Here is a 9,363-nt window from a genome sequence, read left to right as displayed (position 1 = left end):
TGTTTATAGGCCATGGTTTGGTTGGATTTAGGATGATTTTCACACCTTTTACAAAAAACACATAATGTACAAGTAATGAATTTTTCGTCATTTTTGACGATTTTGCATGGGTTATAGCCCATGGTTTGGTTGGATTTGGGGTGATTTTCACACCTTTTACAAAAACCACATAATGTGAAGGAGTCGAATTTTTCGTCATTTTAGACCATTTTGCATGGGTTATAGCCCATGGTTTGGATGGATTTGGGGTGTTTTTCACACCTTTTACAAAAAACTCAAGATTTCCAATGATGAATTTTTATTCATTTTTGACCTTTTTGCATGGGTTATAGCCCATGGTTTGGATGGATTATGGGTGATTTTCACACCTTTTACAAAAAACACATAATTTACAAGTAATGAATTTTTCGTCATTTTTGTCCTTTTTGCATGGGTTATATATAGCCCATGGTTTGGATGGATTTAGGGTGATTTTCACACCTTTTACAAAAAACACATATTAATGTGCAAGTGATGATTTTTATTTCATTTTTGGCCATTTTGCATGGGTTATAGGTAATGGTTTGGATGGATTTGGGGTGATTTTCACACCTTTTACAAAAAACACATATTAATGTCCAAGTGATGAATTTTGTTTCATTTTTGGACATTTTGCATGGGTTATAGACCATGGTTTGGTTGGATTTGGGGTGATTTTCACACCTTTTACAAAAAACACATATTAATGTCCAAGTGATGAATTTTTATTCATTTTTGACGATTTTGCATGGGTTATAGCCCATGGTTTGGATGGATTAGGGGTGATTTTAACAAAAAACACATAATATCAAAATGATTAATTTTTTGTCATTTTTGACCTTTTTGCATGGGTTATAGCTCATGGTTTGGATGGATTATGGGTGATTTTCACACCTTTTACAAAAAACAAATAATGTCCAAGTAATGAATTTTTCGTCATTTTTGACGATTTTGCATGGGTTATAGTCCATGGTTTGGTTGGATTTGGGGTGATTTTCACACCTTTTACGAAAAATACATAATATACAAGTCATGAATTTTTCGTCATTTTTGACGATTTTGCATGGGTTATAGCCCATGGTTTGGTTGGATTTGGAGTAATTTTCACAACTTTTACAAAAAACAGATAATATACAAGTGATGAATTTTTCGTCATTTTTGACGATTTTGCATGGGTTATAGTCCATGGTTTGGTTGGATTTGGGGTGATTTTCACACCTTTTACGAAAAATACATAATATACAAGTCATGAATTTTTCGTCATTTTTGACGATTTTGATTGGGTTATAGTCCATGGTTTGGTTGGATTTGGGGTGATTTTCACACCTTTTACAAAAAAAACATAATATACAAGTGATGAATTTTTCGTCATTTTTGACGATTTTGCATGGGTTATAGCCCATGGTTTGGTTGGATTTGGGGTGATTTTCACACCTTTTACAAAAACCACATAATGTGAAGGAGTCGAATTTTTCGTCATTTTAGACCATTTTGCATGGGTTATAGCCCATGGTTTGGATGGATTTGGGGTGTTTTTCACACCTTTTACAAAAAACTCAAGATTTCCAATGATGAATTTTTATTCATTTTTGACCTTTTTGCATGGGTTATAGCCCATGGTTTGGATGGATTTTGGGTGATTTTCACACCTTTTACAAAAAACACATAATGTACAAGTAATGAATTTTTCGTCATTTTTGTCCTTTTTGCATGGGTTATATATAGCCCATGGTTTGGATGGATTTGGGGTGATTTTCACACCTTTTACAAAAAACACATATTAATGTGCAAGTGATGATTTTTATTTCATTTTTGGCCACTTTGCATGGGTTATAGGTCATGGTTTGGATGGATTATGGGTGATTTTCACACCTTTTACAAAAAACACATATTAATGTCCAAGTGATGAATTTTTTGTCATTTTTGGCTATTTTGCATGGGTTATAGCCCATGGTTTGGTTGGATTTGGGGTGATTTTCACACCTTTCACATAAAACACATAATGTACAAGTGATGAATGTTTCGTCTTTTTGACCAGTTTGCATGGGTTATAGCCCATGGTTTGGATGGATTATGGGTGATTTTAACAAAAAACACATAAAATCAAAATAATGAATTTTTCGTCATTTTTGACCTTTTTGCATTGTTTATAGGCCATGGTTTGGTTGGATTTAGGATGATTTTCACACCTTTTACAAAAAACACATAATGTACAAGTAATGAATTTTTCGTCATTTTTGACGATTTTGCATGGGTTATAGCCCATGGTTTGGTTGGATTTGGGGTGATTTTCACACCTTTTACAAAAACCACATAATGTGAAGGAGTCGAATTTTTCGTCATTTTAGACCATTTTGCATGGGTTATAGCCCATGGTTTGGATGGATTTGGGGTGTTTTTCACACCTTTTACAAAAAACACAATATTTCCAATTATGAATTTTTATTCATTTTTGACCTTTTTGCATGGGTTATAGCCCATGGTTTGGATGGATTATGGGTGATTTTCACACCTTTTACAAAAAACACATAATGTACAAGTAATGAATTTTTCGTCATTTTTGTCCTTTTTGCATGGGTTATATATAGCCCATGGTTTGGATGGATTTAGGGTGATTTTCACACCTTTTACAAAAAACACATATTAATGTGCAAGTGATGATTTTTATTTCATTTTTGGCCATTTTGCATGGGTTATAGGTAATGGTTTGGATGGATTTGGGGTGATTTTCACACCTTTTACAAAAAACACATATTAATGTCCAAGTGATGAATTTTGTTTCATTTTTGGACATTTTGCATGGGTTATAGACCATGGTTTGGTTGGATTTGGAGTGATTTTCACACCTTTTACAAAAAACACATATTAATGTCCAAGTGATGAATTTTTATTCATTTTTGACGATTTTGCATGGGTTATAGCCCATGGTTTGGATGGATTAGGGGTGATTTTAACAAAAAACACATAATATCAAAATGATTAATTTTTTGTCATTTTTGACCTTTTTGCATGGGTTATAGCTCATGGTTTGGATGGATTATGGGTGATTTTCACACCTTTTACAAAAAACAAATAATGTCCAAGTAATGAATTTTTCGTCGTTTTTGACCTTTTTGCATTGTTTATAGGCCATGGTTTGGTTGGATTTAGGATGATTTTCACACCTTTTACAAAAAACACATAATGTACAAGTAATGAATTTTTCGTCATTTTTGTCCTTTTTGCATGGGTTATATATAGCCCATGGTTTGGATGGATTTAGGGTGATTTTCACACCTTTTACAAAAAACACATATTAATGTGCAAGTGATGATTTTTATTTCATTTTTGGCCATTTTGCATGGGTTATAGGTAATGGTTTGGATGGATTTGGGGTGATTTTCACACCTTTTACAAAAAACACATATTAATGTCCAAGTGATGAATTTTGTTTCATTTTTGGACATTTTGCATGGGTTATAGACCATGGTTTGGTTGGCTTTGGAGTGATTTTCACACCTTTTACAAAAAACACATATTAATGTCCAAGTGATGAATTTTTATTCATTTTTGACGATTTTGCATGGGTTATAGCCCATGGTTTGGATGGATTAGGGGTGATTTTAACAAAAAACACATAATATCAAAATGATTAATTTTTTGTCATTTTTGACCTTTTTGCATGGGTTATAGCTCATGGTTTGGATGGATTATGGGTGATTTTAACAAAAAACACATAAAATCAAAATAATGAATTTTTCGTCGTTTTTGACCTTTTTGCATTGTTTATAGGCCATGGTTTGGTTGGATTTAGGATGATTTTCACACCTTTTACAAAAAACACATAATGTACAAGTAATGAATTTTTCGTCATTTTTGTCCTTTTTGCATGGGTTATATATAGCCCATGGTTTGGATGGATTTAGGGTGATTTTCACACCTTTTACAAAAAACAGATAATGTACAAGTGATGTATTTTTCGTTATTTTTGGCTATTTTGCATGGGTTATAGACCATGGTTTGGATGGATTTGGGGTGATTTTCACACCTTTTACAAAAAACACATATTAATGTCCAAGTGATGAATTTTTTGTCATTTTTGGCTATTTTGCATGGGTTATAGCCCATGGTTTGGATGAATTTGGGGTGATTTTCACACCTTTTACAAAAAACACATATTAATGTGCAAGTGATGATTTTTATTTCATTTTTGGCCATTTTGCATGGGTTATAGGTCATGGTTTGGATGGATTTGGGGTGATTTTCACACCTTTTACAAAAAACACATATTAATGTCCAAGTGATGAATTTCGTTTCCTTTTTGGACATTTTGCATGGGTTATAGACCATGGTTTGGTTGGCTTTGGAGTGATTTTCACACCTTTTACAAAAAACACATATTAATGTCCAAGTGATGAATTTTTATTCATTTTTGACGATTTTGCATGGGTTATAGCCCATGGTTTGGATGGATTAGGGGTGATTTTAACAAAAAACACATAATATCAAAATGATGAATTTATTGTCATTTTTGACCTTTTTGCATGGGTTATATATAGCCCATGGTTTGGATGAATTTGGGGTGATTTTCACACCTTTTACAAAAAACACATATTAATGTGCAAGTGATGATTTTTATTTCATTTTTGGCCACTTTGCATGGGTTATAGGTCATGGTTTGGATGGATTATGGGTGATTTTCACACCTTTTACAAAAAACACATATTAATGTCCAAGTGATGAATTTTTTGTCATTTTTGGCTATTTTGCATTGTTTATAGCCCATGGTTTGGTTGGATTTGGGGTGATTTTCACACCTTTCACATAAAACACATAATGTACAAGTGATTAATGTTTCGTCTTTTTGACCAGTTTGAATGGGTTATAGCCCATGGTTTGGATGGATTATGGGTGATTTTAACAAAAAACACATAAAATCAAAATAATGAATTTTTCGTCATTTTTGACCTTTTTGCATTGTTTATAGGCCATGGTTTGGTTGGATTTAGGATGATTTTCACACCTTTTACAAAAAACACATAATGTACAAGTAATGAATTTTTCGTCATTTTTGACGATTTTGCATGGGTTATAGCCCATGGTTTGGTTGGATTTGGGGTGATTTTCACACCTTTTACAAAAACCACATAATGTTAAGGACTCGAATTTTTCGTCATTTTAGACCATTTTGCATGGGTTATAGCCCATGGTTTGGATGGATTTGGGGTGTTTTTCACACCTTTTACAAAAAACTCAAGATTTCCAATGATGAATTTTTATTCATTTTTGACCTTTTTGCATGGGTTATAGCCCATGGTTTGGATGGATTATGGGTGATTTTCACACCTTTTACAAAAAACACATAATGTACAAGTAATGAATTTTTCGTCATTTTTGTCCTTTTTGCATGGGTTATATATAGCCCATGGTTTGGATGGATTTAGGGTGATTTTCACACCTTTTACAAAAAACACATATTAATGTGCAAGTGATGATTTTTATTTCATTTTTGGCCATTTTGCATGGGTTATAGGTAATGGTTTGGATGGATTTTGGGTGATTTTCACACCTTTTACAAAAAACACATATTAATGTCCAAGTGATGAATTTTTTTTCATTTTTGGACATTTTGCATGGGTTATAGACCATGGTTTGGTTGGCTTTGGAGTGATTTTCACACCTTTTACAAAAAACACATATTAATGTCCAAGTGATGAATTTTTATTCATTTTTGACGATTTTGCATGGGTTATAGACCATGGTTTGGATGGATTAGGGGTGATTTTAACAAAAAACACATAATATCAAAATGATTAATTTTTTGTCATTTTTGACCTTTTTGCATGGGTTATAGCTCATGGTTTGGATGGATTATGGGTGATTTTAACAAAAAACACATAAAATCAAAATAATGAATTTTTCGTCGTTTTTGACCTTTTTGCATTGTTTATAGGCCATGGTTTGGTTGGATTTAGGATGATTTTCACACCTTTTACAAAAAACACATAATGTACAAGTAATGAATTTTTCGTCATTTTTGTCCTTTTTGCATGGGTTATATATAGCCCATGGTTTGAATGGATTTAGGGTGATTTTCACACCTTTTACAAAAAACAGATAATGTACAAGTGATGTATTTTTCGTTATTTTTGGCTATTTTGCATGGGTTATAGACCATGGTTTGGATGGATTTGGGGTGATTTTCACACCTTTCACATAAAACACATAATGTACAAGTGATGAATGTTTCGTCTTTTTGACCAGTTTGAATGGGTTATAGCCCATGGTTTGGATGGATTATGGGTGATTTTAACAAAAAACACATAAAATCAAAATAATGAATTTTTCGTCATTTTTGACCTTTTTGCATTGTTTATAGGCCATGGTTTGGTTGGATTTAGGATGATTTTCACACCTTTTACAAAAAACACATAATTTACAATTAATGAATTTTTCGTCATTTTTGACGATTTTGCATGGGTTATAGCCCATGGTTTGGTTGGATTTGGGGTGATTTTCACACCTTTTACAAAAACCACATAATGTGAAGGAGTCGAATTTTTCGTCATTTTAGACCATTTTGCATGGGTTATAGCCCATGGTTTGGATGGATTTGGGGTGTTTTTCACACCTTTTACAAAAAACTCAAGATTTCCAATGATGAATTTTTATTCATTTTTGACCTTTTTGCATGGGTTATAGCCCATGGTTTGGATGGATTATGGGTGATTTTCACACCTTTTACAAAAAACACATAATGTACAAGTAATGAATTTTTCGTCATTTTTGTCCTTTTTGCATGGGTTATATATAGCCCATGGTTTGGATGGATTTAGGGTGATTTTCACACCTTTTACAAAAAACACATATTAATGTGCAAGTGATGATTTTTATTTCATTTTTGGCCATTTTGCATGGGTTATAGGTAATGGTTTGGATGGATTTGGGGTGATTTTCACACCTTTTACAAAAAACACATATTAATGTCCAAGTGATGAATTTTGTTTCATTTTTGGACATTTTGCATGGGTTATAGACCATGGTTTGGTTGGATTTGGGGTGATTTTCACACCTTTTACAAAAAACACATATTAATGTCCAAGTGATGAATTTTTATTCATTTTTGACGATTTTGCATGGGTTATAGCCCATGGTTTGGATGGATTAGGGGTGATTTTAACAAAAAACACATAATATCAAAATGATTAATTTTTTGTCATTTTTGACCTTTTTGCATGGGTTATAGCTCATGGTTTGGATGGATTATGGGTGATTTTAACAAAAAACACATAAAATCAAAATAATGAATTTTTCGTCGTTTTTGACCTTTTTGCATTGTTTATAGGCCATGGTTTGGTTGGATTTAGGATGATTTTCACACCTTTTACAAAAAACACATAATGTACAAGTAATGAATTTTTCGTCATTTTTGTCCTTTTTGCATGGGTTATATATAGCCCATGGTTTGAATGGATTTAGGGTGATTTTCACACCTTTTACAAAAAACAGATAATGTACAAGTGATGTATTTTTCTTTATTTTTGGCTATTTTGCATGGGTTATAGACCATGGTTTGGATGGATTTGGGGTGATTTTCACATTTTTTACAAAAAACACATATTAATGTCCAAGTGATGAATTTTTTGTCATTTTTGGCTATTTTGCATGGGTTATAGCCCATGGTTTGGATGAATTTGGGGTAATTTTCACACCTTTTACAAAAAACACATATTAATGTGCAAGTGATGATTTTTATTTCATTTTTGGCCATTTTGCATGGGTTATAGGTCATGGTTTGGATGGATTTGGGGTGATTTTCACACCTTTTACAAAAAACACATATTAATGTCCAAGTGATGAATTTTGTTTCATTTTTGGACATTTTGCATGGGTTATAGACCATGGTTTGGTTGGCTTTGGAGTGATTTTCACACCTTTTACAAAAAACACATATTAATGTCCAAGTGATGAATTTTTATTCATTTTTGACGATTTTGCATGGGTTATAGCCCATGGTTTGGATGGATTAGGGGTGATTTTAACAAAAAACACATAATATCAAAATGATTAATTTTTTGTCATTTTTGACCTTTTTGCATGGGTTATAGCTCATGGTTTGGTTGGATTTGGGGTGATTTTCACACCTTTTACAAAAAACACAAGATGTCCAAGTGATGAATTTTTATTCATTTTTGGCTATTTTGCATGGGTTATAGACCATGGTTTGGATGGATTTGGGGTGATTTTCACACCTTTTACAAAAAACACATATTAATGTCCAAGTGATGAATTTATTGTCATTTTTGGCCATTTTGCATGGGTTATAGCCTATGGTTTGGATGAATTTGGGGTGATTTTCACACGTTTTACAAAAAACACATATTAATGTGCAAGTGATGATTTTTATTTCATTTTTGGCCATTTTGCGTGGGTTATAGGTCATGGTTTGGATGGATTTGGGGTGATTTTCACACCTTTTACAAAAAACACATATTAATGTCCAAGTGATGAATTTTGTTTCATTTTTGGACATTTTGCATGGGTTATAGACCATGGTTTGGTTGGCTTTGGAGTGATTTTCACACCTTTTACAAAAAACACATATTAATGTCCAAGTGATGAATTTTTATTCATTTTTGACGATTTTGCATGGGTTATAGCCCATGGTTTGGATGGATTAGGGGTGATTTTAACAAAAAACACATAATATCAAACTGATTAATTTTTTGTCATTTTTGACCTTTTTGCATGGGTTATAGCTCATGGTTTGGATGGATTATGGGTGATTTTAACAAAAAACACATAAAATCAAAATAATGAATTTTTCGTCATTTTTGACCTTTTTGCATTGTTTATAGGCCATGGTTTGGTTGGATTTAGGATGATTTTCACACCTTTTACAAAAAACACATAATGTAATAGTAATGAATTTTTCGTCATTTTTGTCCTTTTTGCATGGGTTATATATAGCCCATGGTTTGGATGGATTTAGGGTGATTTTCACACCTTTTACAAAAAACACATATTAATGTGCAAGTGATGATTTTTATTTCATTTTTGGCCATTTTGCATGGGTTATAGGACATGGTTTGGATGGATTTGGGGTGATTTTCACACCTTTTACAAAAAACACATATTAATGTCCAAGTGATGAATTTTGTTTCATTTTTGGACATTTTGCATGGGTTATAGACCATGGTTTGGTTGGCTTTGGAGTGATTTTCACACCTTTTACAAAAAACACATATTAATGTCCAAGTGATGAATTTTTATTCATTTTTGACGATTTTGCATGGGTTATAGACCATGGTTTGCATGGATTTGGGGGTGAGTTTCACACGTTTTACGAAAAACAGATAATATCCA

This window comes from Actinia tenebrosa, unplaced genomic scaffold, assembly GCF_029948245.1.
Source record: "Actinia tenebrosa isolate PJP-AT-01 unplaced genomic scaffold, QUT_ActTen_1.0 PGA_scaffold2__45_contigs__length_23673736, whole genome shotgun sequence".
NCBI lineage: Eukaryota > Metazoa > Cnidaria > Anthozoa > Actiniaria > Actiniidae > Actinia > Actinia tenebrosa.
Note: the sequence above shows the minus strand (reverse complement) of the source record.